A 17702-nucleotide genomic window follows, 5' to 3' on the forward strand; every position below is an offset into this window, starting at 1 on the left:
CTGGCAAATGCTACAAATCAAGGCTTGATCTATTGTTTCGTTGGTTTTCAGGCTTAAGAAAATGATGGAGGGAGGGAGGGGGAAAAATTTAAAACTTATGGAAGTGGATGTTGTAGATAAATTAATAAATTGAGGGGGAAAGAAAATCACACACACACAAAGAAAATGATGGAGAAAATTTAATAATTTAGATTAAACTTAAAAGTGTGTCTGGATACAAATTTCTGTGCCCCCCCCAACACACACACACACACACACACACACACACACACTCCTCTTGTTAAACATTGCCAGCATACCTATACTTTATAGAATCTTTATGGGCCCCTAACCTTCTGACTAAAGTTCCAGGAGTCTTTCCACTATTCCCTGGTGCTTCTCAGAGTGACTAACAGCACATTGGGGAAGGTTGGGGCGTATTCATGGAAGACCTAGATCCAGTCCCAATTCACCCCTTCAGGCAGACTAAACCTTTACATTTGGAAGGCACTGTTGAGGTCATCAAGTCCAACCCAGGTGAAGTAATTTGCCCAGGATGTCGAGGCAGGATTGGAGTCCAGCCCTCGATCCGCTACACCACGCTAGGTTAAGGAAGCTGAGGATTCTGAGAGGCAGAGAAGAGGAGGGAACACATTCCAGACATGAGGGAAGGTCTGTGGGAAGGCACAAAGACAGCAGATGGAATTTTGAGAACACTAGCAGGCCAGTTTGGCTTGAATGTACAGTGAGTAAAGGGGGCGGTAATATGAGCCGTCTAACAAAGGCATGTTGGAGTCAGAGTGGGGAGGGCTGAAATGCTAGTTAGAGGAGTTAGTTTTTATCCCAGAGGAAATAGGGACCTATTAGAGCTTTCTGAGCAAGGATAAGGCCTGTGCTTTAGGAAGATTGTTTTTGCAGACTCTACAAAAGGTAGATTGGAGAAAGGAAGAGAATGGAAGCAGAGAGCCTCATTGAAAGGCTGCTGCAATCATACTGGGATGATGAAGGCCCTCAACTTGGGTAGTGGCCATGGGAATGGAGAGAAAGGCTCACATGTGGGAGATGTTATGGAGGTAAAAAGCAGAAGACTTGGATATGACCAACTATGATCCTATGTCTCTTCCTCCCTTCAGATCATCCCTGTCCTGAGGGTGCCTGGGTCAGACAAGGGAAAACCTTACTCCAAAAGGCTCAGGATGGAAAATGCTATCTACATCCAGAGAAAGAATTATGGAGTCTGAAAACAGATCGAGGCATACTATTTGCTCTCTCTTTTTTGTTTTGTTTCTTCTTTCTCGTGGTTCATTCCATTGGTTATAATTTTTCTTTGCAACATGACTAATGTGAAAATATGTTTAATGTGAATGTATATGTAGAGCCTATATTAGATTGCATGCTGTCTTGGGGAAGGGGGAGAGGAGGGAAAGGGAAAAAATTTGGAACTCAAAAGCTTGCGGAACTGAATGTTATAAACAAAAAACAAACAAACAAACAAACAAACAAACAAATAAATAAACAAACAAGCAAACAAACAAACAAATAAATAAATGGATGAATGAATGAATGAATGAATATATATATATATATATATGAAAGAAGAAAAAGAAACAGATAGGTTTCATCATCTAAGTAGGACCTATAATATGGTCCTCTCTGGTTAGCAACCTAAACTGCCTTTAGAGGAAGATCAATTTGCCCAAACCAGGCATATATTCTCATCTCTTCAGGAAAAGGGAGGAAGTAGAATGGTCTAGACAGTATGCACAGTAGCTGTTGGTCTACAGTGCCAAGGTGATCAGGGAGAACTGGGTAAGGGGAATGTCCCAAGATGGTAGGGAATGGGTTTATGGGAAAGCCAGAGGAAGAAAGACAGAGATGCTGCCCCCCCCCCCAAAGGACTGTTTCCTAAGGAGGGCCACAGGAGCATAGGATTTAAAGACAAGATCATATTTTCCCAAATTGTCCATTTTAAAGATAAGGAAATTGAAGATGAGAGAGGGTAATTTGCCCGAGGTCACACAACTAGATAGTTTAATCAGAGTCAGGACTTGACTGTTAGGCACCATACTTATTTTGGCAATAAAAAGGGTTGTGGCTAGGGGATTAGAGTTATGGAGTCAGAATGTGCGTCCAACCAATCAAGGGCCCTGAAATCTAGGGGAAGACCTAATTGAGGGAAAGATCAAGAAAGGGCCAGAACTCCCAGTCCAGGAAAGGGTCATCACTTGTGGGAGAAACTAACTCGATTCTGCCCACACACATGGGATTTGTTATTTCAAAAAACCTCCTCTGGAGCCAGTGGAACAGAAAGGAACTCCTGATGAGATTCTGTAGCCTTCCTTGAGGTCCTCAGGAAGTAACCAGTCTAAAAATGGCTGATTTTGTTTACTCCTCTAAAACTTTCAGTGGTTCCCATCACCTACCAAATAAAATAAAAACTCCTGGCCCTGGCATTTATGGTCTTTTGCAAAGTGGTATCAAGCTCACAAAGAAACTGGGGCTACTAAATCATGCATCAGGTTTCCTGTTGGTGGCATATTGACTTAGAAAAACACAAATTAACATTATCTATGTTGCATTGTATATTTATTTTTGTTAAACATTTCCCAATTACATTTTAATCTGGTTCCTATATAATAGGCACCTCTGCCTACAATATCGTACCAAATGCCTTTATCTCATACTATTCTCCTACATGAGACTACTCTCCATTCCCATTCTCTACCTGCTGGTTCTCTCATCTGTGTCCCTTTCACTCTTAATCATACCCCCTGCCTAGAAAGGATATACCTCTACTCCTGTCTCCAGCCTTTTAATCCCCCTTTTTTCAAAGCTATCCCCTCCAAGAAATCTTCCCTGATACTGTCCCCACCCCTCCTCCAGCCTCCTGTAATTTTTTCCTCCCTAAGTGTCTCATGACACATTACCTGGATCTCCCCTTCCTCTTCTCAAACCCCTTTATATTATAGTTGTTTATATATTTGTCCTTCCACTCTCCCCCATTTAGATCACAAACTCCTTGAGAGCAGAATTAATATCTTACCTTTGTACCCTCAGCACCTTGCACAGAGTAGGTCTTTAAAAACTGTTAAGTTGACCTAAATCAGTGCAGAAAAGGCTATATACACTTTAGAACTGGGACATGTTACGGAAAAGTGCTTAAAAAAAATGAGGGAAATGGTGTGATGAAGAGACCAGACATTCAGAGGACAGATGGGTGGCACCAAGTGTGGAGAAAGGAGAGTTGGAGAAAGATTCAAGAAACTAACATGGTCAGTCAGAGAGCTCAGTCCCAGGACCAGGCTTTGCAAGATAAGAGGCCTCTGCTCACTTGCAAACCAGCAAATCAACATCTTGGTGTAAGTGACCAGGGGAGGGGAATCTGGAAAGTGTAGTTTTAAGGTCTCTGATTTGGGAGTGAGGTAACGAGGTATCGCAGCTGGGAAGGATGATCTTGGGGATTTCAGAGCCTATGGGTTACCTAAACAGCATTATTAAACTAGTGACCCCCATGTGTTGGGGACCAGAGTTATAGACTAGAGATTACAGGTTTAGGCCTATGGAGTGGAAGTCATAGGAATTCCAGTTATAAGGCTGAGGTTTTCTGGGAATAGGGATATCCCATCCTGGAATCACAATATGGGCTTCACGCCTGGAAAACGGCGAATTCTTCCCCCTCCCTACTCCCCCAGGGCTGACCCCGACTCACCTCCCTGCTCTGCCCTAGGCTGTGGCCTGAGGGCTAGCAGCCCTGGGACTGGGGGTTGGGGGGGTGGGGGGAGGGAGGTGTGGACTCAGGCCAGCTCCTCTCCTCCTCCCACGCCCCTGACACCTCTTCCTCCTCCTCCTCCTCCTCTGAGCTGCGGATGCTGGGCCGCCGGGCCGCTCTCTGGGGTCCTGGGGCCCTTGGGAACCCAGAGATAGGGTGGGGATGCTCTCGATCCTCTCTCCAGCCCCGCCGGGCCCCGGGGGCCGCTCGCTCGGCCAGCCGGCTCTCGGGAAAGACCGGGCAAGAGCTGCGAAGTGCCTTCTTCCAGCTTCTTCCTGCCTGGCCCTGCTCCGCCACTCCCTCCCCTCTCCTCTAATATACCGTTTCCTATTGCCAAACGCGTTTACATGGAGTGCTCTCTCCCTGTTTATGGGGCCGCCTCCCCTCTCTTCCTCGCCAGCTGACCGTTCCCTCCGGTCTCCCCCGCACCCCCTCCACAAACCTCCCACATCCGCTGCTCCCTCCAGCCCAGCCCAGCCCCGGCTCCAGCTCCCTGGCCTTGCCCGGGAACGGGGATGAAGTGGGGGGGGGCGATATTGTAGGTCCCCCACCGTGGGTGCTTCAGACACCAAATGCAAGTCATCACCAACTCGAAAGAGCTAGGTGCTCCGTGTGAGGCTGTGGGGGTCCAGAGCCCCTGGTACTCAAGGGAAGCATCCCGGTGTAAGGAATGAAGGTCCCCACTCTGTGACTTCAGGCAAGTTAACTCACTTGTCTGTGCTTAGTGCCCAGTGTCCTAACCTGTAAAATGGGTACTTAACCTCCAAGGTTCTTTTTAACTCTTAAAAAGAATGGACTCTGTTCTATTGTGTCTCCTTAAGGCTGTCCCCGGTGACAGGGTTGGGAGTGAGAGACTCTGGAAAAAGCAGCTCAGGCCTGAAGTTGTAAGTCATATCACAAGGGTGTCAGAAGGGTTTGTTCCAGTCTGTGCCAAGATATACCTGATGGAAGGAGTGGGTTCCATATTTGGGGGAGTCAGAAGGAAGGAACCAGAGTGAGCCTCTTGGGACCTGCTCTTCCTATTCCCTGCTCCCACCGTTGCTGGGAAAGGGGTTCATCAATGGAGTACAAGGAAGCATAAAGGGAAAAAATAAATGGATGTTTCCAAATGAGGTGGGACTGAACCATCCCTCTGTAGTGATGGAGAAAGGTCTGGGTATCAGAGGGTACCACAAGCTGGCTAGGCAACAGCTGTGAGAATTGAGTTGTTTCTGCTTTATCTCAACTCCTTTGGTGACTGATTTCGTTTCCTCTGTTGACACTTTATTATCAGTTGTGAAGGCTATGAATTTCCAGAAGCTGTTTGAGACATAGTAAGGGTTAAGGAAAAAAAATCAAAGTGGAAAAATTAAGGCAAGAAGCAACATGGAGAAAGAAGGGAAGAATTCTAAGCATCCAAGGTGAGTGGAGCTGGTGAACAAAGAGAGAGAAGAAGAGTTTCCAAGAAGAGTTCATCCCGAAGGGCTTTTTGGAGAAGGGAAGAGTAGATCGGGGTCTGGAGGGGAAGGACAGAGACAGGGAGGTGAGAGAGGCTGAGAGTCTCTGTTCTCCTCTCCATTTTAATCAGCCAATGCTGACCTAATTCACAATCTTCTGTTCAGGGACACACAGATTGGGAAAGAGCTGAAAGTCAGACCTCTGAGGAGAGGGGAAAGGAATTAGAATCTGTGTCCAAGTCTACAAAGATTTACTGCTGAGAGGAACCAGCTGTTCCTCATATCCAGGGAGGAAGCAGGCCAAAGGCAGATATTGAGATTAGATATGCAGAAGAACTTCCCAACTGAGCCAGCCAAGAGACAGGGGAGCAGGGGCCTAAGGGAGCTTGGGAAATGGGATCTTAAAACCCAGGAGACATATGTCTGAGGCAGGAGAAGTGGGATCCTGGGTCAAGAGGGAGAGGGGTTGTCATTTTGAGTCCAGACTTGGAGCATGATGGAGGCAGAGTAGAGTGGGGAGGGTGATGAAGTAGAAGGCATTTGTGCACCTAGTTAGATGGGAAATTTTCTTGTGTCCTCTTAGCATTAGGAAAGGAAGGGGAACAAAGATGGGGCTAAATCGCCAGCGGGTGGAGGAGGGCCCACCAATCCCTCGCTCCTCTGAACACTAACAACAGCCAGTGTTTTTAACCAGAGTAGCTTGGCCCTTAATTATAGGTTGCCTTCTGTAATTGCCCGAACTAGATTGTGACCTCCTGGAAAACAAGTCTCTCAACCTCTCTTGGCTGCTGTTTCCTCATATATAAAAAGAGGTGTTGGAACTAGACGACCTCTGAGGCCCTGTCCAGCTTTAAATCTATGAGCCAATGATCTATAGTCATGCAGGGTGCTTTCTCAGAGGAGATTTCGCAGTTTATCAGAGCTGGACTGGGTAATCAAAATCAGTTAGTAACTAGCTTCTTGGCCAACTCCTCATCTTACAGATGAGGCCCACAGAAAAGTAACTTATCCAAAGTTCTATAGAGAGTAAATAGGAACAGAGGCAGAATTTGAACCCAATTCTTTTGACTCTAATTCCACTCCTCTAGCCTCTGACTCTCCCAACTTCTTTCTCCACTAGGCTCCAGCAAACCTTCTCACCCTGGAAGATCCCTGTGGCCCCTTCCCCTGATTGGGCAGTTCCTCCCAGAATCTTCATTTTAAAGAAGAGCCCAAGGCCAGCCATGTTCACTTCTCCCTTTCTCTCCAAGTGCCACTCCTAATACTCCAAACTTGTTTTTCATGTCTCCTTACACTCCCCTTTCCTAGCTTCCTATTATGTTTTTCACCATTAGAATGTAAGCTCCTTGAAGGCAATGGCTATCTTCCTCCCTCCCTCCCTTCCTCCCTCCCTTCCTTCCTTCCTTCCTTCCTTCCTTCCTTCCTTCCTTCCTTCCTTCCTTCCTTCCTTCCTTCCTTTCTTCCTTCCTTCCTTTCTTCCTTCCTTTCTTTCTTCCTTCCTTCCTTCCTTCTTTCCTTCCATACGTATTCTCAGAGCTTATCGCAGTGCTTGACACATTGCAAATGCTCTATAAATGCTTATTGATTTAATCTGACAGTGCTTTTGGATGAATTGAATTAACTTGGTTTGACTTGCCTTATCACAGTAGTGTTTGAGCCTATAGAATATAATATGCAAATATAAGCAAAGATTAAAAACAAATGAAGATTTGGGGCTTCCAAAGGGACATCTCAGGGTGGTGTCCCACTGAACATCTGAAGATCCAAAGGTGAGCACCCAGAGAGGCTCAGGCATATATTTCATCATCATCATCATTAATAAATCATTAAACGAGATTATATTTTTAAAGCTCTCAGCACAGTGCCTGGCACATAGTAGGTGCTTAATAAATGTTTATTCCTTTAACTTACCTTACAGGGACACTCATAAATCTTACTTACCCATATGTGGTGGTCTGACCTCAAAAGACAGCATCTTCCCAAAGTTTATTGGGAGAAAAATAATAAAAACCCACAAACATACAGAGTCTAAAATAAGTCTGTCCATTGAGGATCTCCAAGTGCTAATTTACAGCCTTGGTGTCAGATACCAAAGGTGAGGGAAGGCCTGTGGAAGAGGTCCCTAGTGGGCTATATACCTTTATCATTATCCAGTCTCTGATATCCACCTTGTAATTGCCACTGACCTCCCAATCAGTGCTATAGCCTAGAGTGGGGGAGAATCTCCATCCCAGGCCCAGTGAGATTCCTATATTTGGTCCTAGGCCCTACAATGTCAGAGGAGGCTTTGGGGGGAGGGGTCATGAGTAGTGAACAGGGGGAGGGTTACCAAAGAGGAAAGAGCTAAAGGTTAGGGGCAGAGAATTGGAAATTAGGACTGAGATATGAAGGACAATTCTTTATCACTGAGAATAAAACCTTCAATGTGGGAGATTTAGGTCCCGGGCCCTGAGGCAGAAGGATGGATGAAGCAACCTGCTAGATGTCATCTATCTCAGACAAGCTGGCACCCCCTGGCTGCCCTAGCTCCTCTCTGTGCAGCTGACAGGATGTCTAAGGAAGTGGGGTGAGGGGCGGGAAGGGCAGAGAGTGAGAAGTTAATGGTCTTAGAAGTTCAGGAAGGGATTGGTAGACCTGCAGCTGGGGATGCCAGACAAAGGGCCAATGAGTCATCTTCCTCTTCTGTTCCTAACCACTCCTGTTTATATCTTGGGATCTATAAGCACTGTCCTTCTTTGGAGCTGGTGAGCGAGGATAGAGCCTGGCCGTGTCACCTATACTCTCCTATAATGGTTAATAAAGGATCGTTATTCAAATTTGTATAGCATAATTTAGCCATGACAGCTCTGAGCTATGTAGAAGCATGGCACCATTATGCCCATTTTACAGACAGGTGAAATGATTTGCCCATGATTGTAGCTTATATTGACACTTATATTTTCTGACTTCTTTCTACTGTACCACGGTGCTTCCTCTCCCCACTTAGATCTGGCCTTGGCTCCCTAGACATGCCCACTTAATGGGATACCCTTTCACTTAGGCTGCCCAGACCCAACTCTAGGTGGACCCAGGAGTCAGTTTCCCTAAACCAAAGGTGACCAGCAGCTTCTACCCTCTTTCCATATAGGAGAAGACAGTCAGTCCTCCTGCCTTATATCAAGCCCTAGAGATCTCGTAAAGTCAAAAGTCAGACACACATGCAACAGGAAATGGGAATAATAAACAGATCTAGAAGCACACGATATTTAGAGAACTCTAAGACACAGAGCTGGGATAAACCTTGGAGATTAAGTAGTTCAACCCTCCCCCTTTCCCTCCTCCATTTTAGGGATGAGGAAACTCAGGCCCAAAGGGAATGATTGGTTTACCCCAAGTCGAAGACTATTTAGCATATCCAGGATTCGAACCCAGGTCTCTGGAATACAGCAAGAATTCTCTTCCTACTACATCTTTCTCACTTTAAGTGCCATTCCTCCCAGATTTATCCCTATTCTCTCTCCTTTCCCCTCCCCTTTTTAACCAGTGGGAGTGGACCCTTTAATTGTGTTGTAGTGAAAACAGCAGTGAAATTGAAGTCGGGAGACCTAAGTGTTGGTGGAACAAAAGGAGCAAGTATTTATTAAGTTCCTACTATGTGCCAAGCACTAGGCGCTAGTATTATCCCCATTTTTACAGTTGAGGAAACCGAAGCAGAGGTTAAGTGACTTACCCAGAGTCACACAGCAGTAACTATCTGAGGTGGATTTGAACTCAGGTCTTCCTGACTTTCAGGGTAATTTAAGGGTGCAGCGGATAGAGCACCCAGCCTAAAGTCAGGAAGATAAGTCTTCCTGAATTCAAATCTGACTTTAAATGCTTATTAGCTATGTGACCCTGGGTAAGTCACTTAATTCTGTTGGCCTCAGTTTCCTCATCTGTAAAATAAACTGGAGAAAGAAATGGACCACTCCAGTATCTTTGCCAAGAAAACCCCAAATGGAGTCATGAAGAGTCAGACACAACTGAACAACAACTTCCTAACTCTAGGCTCAAGGTTATGTGCACTATGGCACCACCTAGCTTTCCTTGGTTCCAGGCAAGATAAGATGAGCATTTATGGAACACCTACTATGTGTTGGGTGCTTGGAAAACAAAGACCAAAATAAAATAATCCTCATCCTCAAGGAGATCGGTGTAATAGTTAGTAATCCAGTCTGCACAGAAAACAGAGTATGTGAAGGGGAATGTAGTGAAATGATGTTAGAAAGGTAGGTTAAAGGCATAATGTAAGGGGCCTCAAATTCCAGTATAATGGGAGCCTGGAATATGGGCAGATTCACTTTAATGGCACCACCCCGCATGGAGATGTGGAGATCTTGTTTTCTGCTTCTGAGAGAATCATGATGATGTGAATGGAGGTATCATAGAGAGACTATGAATCATATGTGGAAATAACTATTTCCACTTGGATAAACATGTGGTTCAGAGGAGGCTGGTTAACTAATTAGGTCGTATCCCAAAGAGATCATAAAAAAAGGGAAATGGACCCACATGTACAAAACCATTTATAACAGCTCTTTTCATGATGGCCAAGAATTGGAAATCGTGGGAATGCCCATCAATTGGGGAATGGCTGAACAAGTTGTGGTATGTGATTGTGATGGAATACTATTGAGCTATAAGAAATGATGGGCTCAGTGATCTTAGAAAAGCATGATGAAGACCAAAATGAGCAGAACCAAAAGACCATTATATACAGTAACATCAATATTGTTTTAAGAAGGACTTTGAGTGAATAAGTCATTTTGACTATTACAAATACCTAAATTAACTATAAAGGACATAGGAAGAAAGATGCTGTCTTCTGACTTTCACAGCCTAAATCCTAGAAAAAGTTATCTTGCTGTTGCTCCTCCTTCCTCAACTCCATTCACTCCTCAATCCCTTAAAAGTGTAACTTCTGATCCTTTCACTTGGCTGAAACAGCTCTCGCCAAGCTTACCAATAAAAACTTAATTCTATAATCCAATGGCCTTTTCTTGGTCCTCATCCTATGTGACCTTTTGCAACATTGAACTCTGCCACCCAGTCCTCCCTTCTGTATTCTTACTGGGTTTTGATGGCACTTCTCTATTTAGGTTCTTCTCTTACCCATCTGAACACTCCTCAGTTTCCTTTGATGGATCATTATTCATATCTCACCTACTGTGGGTGGGTGTACCCTAGGTCTGTATCCTGTATCCTTATTAATCTCATGGGTTCCCATGGGCCCAATTCATCTCTATGCAAATAGTTCACAGATCTACATATCCAGCCCATATCTCTTTTTTGATCTCTCCAACTATCTGCTAGACATCATGGGATGTCTCATAGGTATCTCAAACTCAGTATGTCCAAAATTAAATTCATTCTCTTTTAAAATCACCCTATTTCCTAACCTATTTCTGACCAGGGCACACCATCCTTCTAATAAATCAGGACTCACCAATTAGTCAGGCAGCTAAGTGGTACAGTGGTTAGAGTGCTGGGCCTGGAGTCAGGAAGACCTGAGTTCAAATTTGACCTCAGGTTCTTACTAGCTGCATGACCCTGGCCAAGTCACTTAATCCTGTCTGCCTCAGTTTCCTCGTCTGTAAAATGAGCTGGAGAAGGAAATGGTAAACCACTCTAGTATCTTTGCCAAGAAAACCCCAAATGGGGTCATGACGAGTTGGACATCACAGAAAGCATCTAAACATCATCACAACAACAAGTCATACAGGATACCCTTCCCTGCTACCCTATCTAATCATTTAGCAAATCTTGTCTATTCTATCTCCCCAATACATTTTGCATTTGTTTCCTCTCCCTTTATATAGCTATCACTCTTAGTTCTTACCCTCACTTGGGCTATTACAGCAGCCTCCTAATTAGACTCCCTGACTCCACTTTCCCTGCTAGCCAATCTATCTTTCCAATAGCTGCCAACTGGATATTCCTAAAGCACAGTTCCTGTTGTCTCACTGTCCTACTCATAAAGCATCAGTGGCTCCCTATAGTTTCTCTCTAGGATAAACTACAAACTCATCTATTTGATATTTAAACCCACGATGGCACCAACTCATCTTTTCAAAGTGATTTCGCTTTTCTCTCTGTAATATTCCCTGTATCCCAGCCAAACTGACATGCATAGGATTCCTTCTCCCATCTCAGTGTCTTTGTGCAGTCTATTCTCCATTGTCATCTCTAGCTCCATTCTAGGCTCAATTCTAGTACTTCCTCCCTGAAAAGGCCTTTTCCAATCTCTCCCAATTGTTAATACTTTCCTCCTACCCTAGTAATTCCATTTATTTTTTGTAGATATTTTGTATTGACTTATGTTCTTTTTCAGATATTATTTTTAACATTCTTCAAAAAAATTTTATGAGTTCCAAATTCTCTCCCTCCCTCCTGTCTTTCCCCATCCACTGATAAGGTGAGCAATATGATATTAATTATACATATGAAATCATGTGAAATGTATTTCCATATTAGCCATGTTGCAAAAAAGCAAGAAAAATAAAGAAAGTGAGAAAATTATACTTTAATATATACTCACAGTTCATCAGTTCTCCATCTCTGGAGATGCGTTTTTCAGCATGGATCCTTAGGAATTGTTTTGGATCATTGTCTCAATCAGAGTAGCTAAGTCTTTCATGGTGGCTCATCATACAATATTGCTGTTACTGTGTACAATGATTCTCTGGTTCTATTCATTTCACTTTGCATCAGTTCATATAGGTCTTCCCATGTTTTTCTGAAACCACCCCTTTGTCATTTCTCATAGTACAATAGTATTCCATCACACTCATATACTACAACTTGTTTAGCTATTCCTCAGTTAATGGGCAACCTTTCAATTCCAATTCTTTGTCACCACAAAAAGAGCTGCTACAAACATTTTTGTACATATAAGCTTTTTTTTCCTTTGATCTCTTTTGGAATACAGACCTAGTAATGGTATTATTAGGTCAAAAGGATATGACGTATTCTTAAAGGATGTTTCCATTTTGTCTTTGTATCTCTAGTGCCTAGCGCAATTAAGTGCATAGTAGGTGCTTAATAAATACTTTTTAAAAAACAATTTTGAAAGATTTAAAAACTCTGATCAAGGGTCAGATAGGTGACACAGTGAGTAGAGCATTGACCCTAGAGTCAGGAAGAGCTGAGTTCAAATCTGGCCTCATACACTTGACATACTTACTAGCTGTGTGACCTTGGGCAAGTCACTTAACCCCAATTGCCCTGCCTTCTCCCCTCCACAAAATAGCAACAACAACAAAAAAAACCCAACTCTGGTCAATACAGTGACCATCCATAACTCCAGAAGATCTTTGATGAAGAGTGATACCTACCTCCTAATGGAGAAGTGAACTCAAGATTCAGAATGAGAGATGTATATTTCTGGTCATAGCCAATGTGGAAATTTGTTTTGCTCAACTATGTGTATTTGTTATAAGAGTTTTGTTGTTCTTCTTGGGGAGGGTAAGGAGAGGAAATAAATGATATTAGTTGAAAACAATTTTTAAATTTAAAAATGTTTCTTGAATTGTATTACTATGGTGGCTGGGGGAGAGGAAAAAGTCAAAGATGACTCAGTTTTTGATTTTGCATTTCTTTGAAGAGCCAAACGAATAGTGTATATGAAGTACTGTATCACTGCAAACTATTATTAAAGTTTAAACTCTATTATTGTTTGTAATGGGTCTTATTTTTCTTTTGTTCTCAGTTGGAGGGAGGTTGGGGAAGGAGGGTAGGAGGGGAATTTTTGCTGAGTGAAACAAATAAAATTTTTAAAAATGTAAGTGAAAAAGCCAAGATTGGATTGGTCTCATTGTCGAGTTTGAGGTGGGGGGAGGGGATGGGCTGTGGAAAGGGGCCTCGAAGGCTGTGCTGAGGACTTGTATTCATTTGACTTTTGGAGGGTGATAAGAATTCAGACACTTTAGTGAATTATGAGGATGATGTTTGGATTGGGGTGTTTGAGGCCAAAGTGCTGGATTAGGCTTAGGTCCAGGTTTAGGGTGGAGTAGGAACCCCTGCAAGGCCCCCTGTGGAGAGGCAAAGGGGCCCATCTGTAATCTGAATGGCTATCAGAAGTAGGAGAAGAAGGAAAAGGAAGCTTGGAGAGAAGTAATGGGGAAACAGAGTGGGGTTTGCAGGAAAAACTGGAGAACATAGAAAAGACAGAAAGGATTAAAGCTGGGGGGTAAGGAGAAGAGCATCCAGGGAGCACTGTGAAGTAGAAAGAAGACTGGAACTCCTGCCATTCACAGCTGGCACCTGAGGGAAGTCACTTAAACCTCAGTTTTTGCATCTGTAAAATGGGGGTTGTGGTAATTGTATTCCCTACATCATAAGGCTATTGTGGGTGAAGTCTTTTTAATCCCTAAAGCACTTTATATAAATGTCAGTTATTAATAAATCGGAGGACCTTGGCACTCAGCAGCAGGAATAGAGGCAGACGGGACCTCTAAGGCTCAGTCTCTCTGAGGCTAAGGTGGGTGGGGTCCAGACTGCTCACTTGGATACAGGAACCTGCCTTTGTTTGCAGCCAGAGCGGAAATTCCATTCAAAATCAACCCCTCTGCCAGGCCCTCCCTTTCCATGACTACCCCTCTTTCACCCCCACACTCTCTTAGTTCCCCTCCTTCTGCTCTGCCCTAGTGCTGATGGCACCAGCCAAGTGGGCTTCTCTCCCTGCAAGCCTCTGCCCTTCTAGAGGATGGTAGCCTTAGTTAGCCTCTCTGACCCTTCCCATATAAAGTGGGGCATCAAGAGGAAGATGAGGAGCTCCAACTAGGGAGGAGGAGGCTAAAAATAAATAACTTTGCTAGAGGAAGTCATAGGCAAAGGGCAGCAGATCTTTTCCTATATTAGTGACTGTGTGCATACTCTGTGTGTGAGTGTGTGTGTGTGTGTGTGTGTGTGTGTGTGTGTCAGAGAGAGATAGACAGAGACTGAGATAGAGGAGAGAGAAAGATAGAGACAGAGTTAGAGAGAAAGACAGGGGAGTGAAAGAGGAAGGAAAGGAAGGAGAGAGAGAGGAGAGAGGAGAAAGAGAGAGAAGAGAGAGAGGAAAAAGAAGAAAGAGAGGAAAAAGAGAGAGAAGAGAAAGAGACAGAAGAAAAAGAGAGAGAGAGAAGAAAGAGAAAGAGGAGAGGAGAAGAGAAAGAGAGAGAAGATAGAAGAAAGGAAAAAGAGAAAAGAGAAAGAAGAGAGAGAAGAGAGAGGAAAAAGGGAGAGAGGAGAGAGAGAGAGAAAGAGAGAGAGTGTGTGTGTCCTGAATCTAGGCAGATGTTTGCCCCCTAGTTTTACAAGTGAGGAAACTGAGTTGCTGAGGGCTGTAAGTCACCCAGGTAGTCATTAGAACTGGGATTTCGTTTGACATCCTTCTGATGTCAAATCCAGCATCCCTTCATGACTCTAGGCAGCCTCAGGTGTAATTTGATAAATAATGAAAGGTGGTTCCCCCAAAATCTTCTCCTCTCCTTATCTTCCTACCATGATCAGATGGAAAGTCCCACTGTTAGTCATTCTCTAGCGTTAGACATTAAAGATGGAAAACAAAGATTTCCAGAAAGTCCCTAAAAAAAGTACAAGTTTCTGAGTAGGGTAAAAAGTGTAAGAAGGGAAGGAGGGAGGGCACTGGATTTAAGCCTTTCACATGACTCCTCTGTAGATGAGTTGCTTAGATTATCTAGCTGTTACCTGACAGAGAGCTAGCTCCCAAGGGGATAGAATTCAGGCTAGAAAGTTTTCCTGGCTGTGGGTGAGGGGTGGGGATAGGAAGAATGGGAAGGAAACCTCCAGAGTTGAGAGAAGGGTTGGGGCTCTGGGAAACCCCCAGTACTTCAGAGGTGGTTTGGGTGGGTGCCAAAAACAAATTTAAATCACTATACTCAGGAGCTCAGTTTCTTTTTCTGTGGAATTTTACATCAAATATTCTTAACTGCATTTTGAATGGTAGCAAAACCAAAAACAAAAACCCCCCTGAAAATCAAGTGGGTACCCATCATATGGGAAATGGCGGGACCAATGGTGGGGGTAGAATGTCACATATGCTGCCAGATGCAGTTATTGGGTCATTTAATTCTGTTTGCTGTTTTTATTTTTGTTTATTTGTTTATTTTTTTTTATTTGAGACAAGATTAATGTATGTAGAGGCTGCATCTAGAAGTAACTTTGGCATGAAAACAAAAGGTATTAATGCAACTTTTTTAAAAGAAGAAAAGCAAGGATATAATTGGGGACACTCTATGAACTTAGGATTTAATGATTTTGCCTTTCATGGGCATATAAATCATCAGTTAGTATTATTATCCTCATTTTACAAATGAGAAGTAAAGGTCAAACAGCTGGTAAATGTCAGAGCTGAGATGCTAAAGTAGATCTCCTGACTTTGGGTCCAGGAAGCTTCCTGCTTACATCATCCCTTTGGTGGCCAAGTAGTGTCAAGGGATCAGGAGAAAGACCTCAACAAATTGGCAGTGTGTGTGTGTTTGTGTGTGTTTGTGCATGTGTGTGTGTCTGTGCTTGTGTGTTTGTGCATGTGTATTTGTGTGTGTTTGTGTATTGTGTGTTTCTGTATGTGTGTGTTTCTGTATGTGTGTTTGTATGTGTTTGTGTGTGTGTTTGTGTGTGTGCATGTTTGTGCATGCCTGTGTTTGTGTGTATGTGTGTTTGTGTGTGTGTGTGTGTGTGTTTTACAGGAGGATATGGACAAGAGTCATAAGATGAGAAGGTCTAGATAGGTCCACAGCTGGATGGAAGCTCATATCAGTAAGGTCCCAGATCCATTCAGTTCTGGAAAGCCTTATGTGGATCTGCTAGTTTGGATGCCTGGTGGTGAATTTAAAAAGATCCTATAGTTTAGGCCTTCCTCCACTCCTGAGAGCATTCTTTGCATCTCCAGTTTTACTTACCCTGGGCTGCTCTGGTCTGCTATGGAAGGGGAATGGGGAAGGTAGACAAGTGTCTCATCACATTCTTCTTCGCACAGTTCACATTAATCAGAAAGAGTCAGAACAGGAATGGAATGTGCCTTCTTTCTCCACCCCCAGGCCCAATCCCAGACCTAGGTGGGCCCTAAGCCAATCAATTTAGTGGGAGAGATACTGGGGAAGGATGACCCTATTAGATATTTGGGAAGATTTAATGTACACAGAAAAAAAATGTTTAAGTTGAGTAATAAAGGGGCTTTGAATCAAAAGACTTATCAATCTAATCTTGGATTCTTCACTTTCTTAAAAAAATTATTTGTTTCAATCACCAAAAATTCACATCTTACCCTCCTGCCACAACCTTCCTCCAACTGAGAACAAAAGAAAAACAAGACCCTTATAGCACAATAGTATTCCATTACATTCATACACCACAACTTGTTCAGCCCTTCCCCAGAAGAAAAACAATACAAACGTGTATAGTCAACCAAAATAAATTTCCACATTGACCATGACCAAAAGAATATTTGTCTTGTTCTGCACTGAGTCCTTCACTTCCTCATCAAGAGGTGGGTAGCAGATTTGATCTTTAGTCCTATGGAATCTTGGTTAGTAATTACACTGATGAGAGATCCTAATTGTTTTAATTTGTCATTACCATCTGGTTGTGGTACAAATAGTTCTCCTGGTTCTGTTCACTTCACTCTGCATCAGTTCATACAAGTCTTCTCAAGTTTCTCTGAAACTCTCTCCATCATTTCTTATAGCACAATTGTATTCTATCACATTTATATACCATAACTTGTTCCTCCATTCTCCAATTTATGGGCATTCTCACAGATTCCTATTCTTTGCCACCTCAAAAGGAGCAATAGGTATTTTTGTTTTTCTTAAAACTAATCCGTCCTTTAATCTACCCCCACATCCCCTCCTTCTCCCTGTTCTCTCCTATTTCCCTGTTGAATGAAATATGTTTCTATACCCAATTGTATGTGTGTGTTTATTCTTCCTTCTTTTTTGTTTTTAAATTTAATTAATTTGGGGCAGCTAGGTGGTGCGGTGAGTAGAGCACTGGCCCTGAAGTCAGAAGGACTTGAGTTCAACTCTGGCATCAGACAGTTTTGACACACTTACTAGCTGTGTGACCTTGGGCAAGTCACTTAACCCCAATTGCCTTGCCTTCTCCCCTCCAAAAAAAATTTAATTTATTTTTAGTTTTCAACATTCACTTCCATAAGATCTTGAGTTCCAAATTTTCTTCCCATCTCTCCCCTTTCCCCACTCCAAGATGGCACATAAATTTATATTAGGCTCAACATGTACATTCATATTAAATCTAGTTTCACATTAGTCATGTTGTACAGAAGAATTAGAACCAATGGGAGAAACCACAAGAAAGAAGAAACAAAAAAGAGAGAGAGAGCAAATAATGTGCTTCAGTCTGCATTCAGATTCCATAGTTCTTTTTCTAGATGTGAACAGCATTTTCTATCATGAGTCTTCTCTTTGCATTGCAAAGAAGAGATAGGTCTATCAAAGTTAGACATGATACAATGTTGCTGTTTCTGTGTACATTCT

At 43.1% G+C, this 17702-nt stretch overlaps 1 protein-coding gene across 1 annotated transcript in view; it reads right to left on the reverse strand.

Moving 5' to 3' along the window:
* ACVRL1 (activin A receptor like type 1) overlaps positions 1–4080 on the reverse strand; it is a 28622-nt gene extending 24542 nt beyond the window's left edge. The window contains exon 1 of the mRNA XM_036761551.1: positions 3689–4080. The gene's annotated coding sequence lies outside the window, so the exon portion shown is untranslated. The remainder of the gene's footprint in view (positions 1–3688) is intronic.
* Between the last annotated feature and the right edge of the window lie 13622 nt (positions 4081–17702).

The sequence above is a fragment of the Trichosurus vulpecula genome, chromosome 5 (genome assembly GCF_011100635.1).
Source record: "Trichosurus vulpecula isolate mTriVul1 chromosome 5, mTriVul1.pri, whole genome shotgun sequence".
NCBI lineage: Eukaryota > Metazoa > Chordata > Mammalia > Diprotodontia > Phalangeridae > Trichosurus > Trichosurus vulpecula.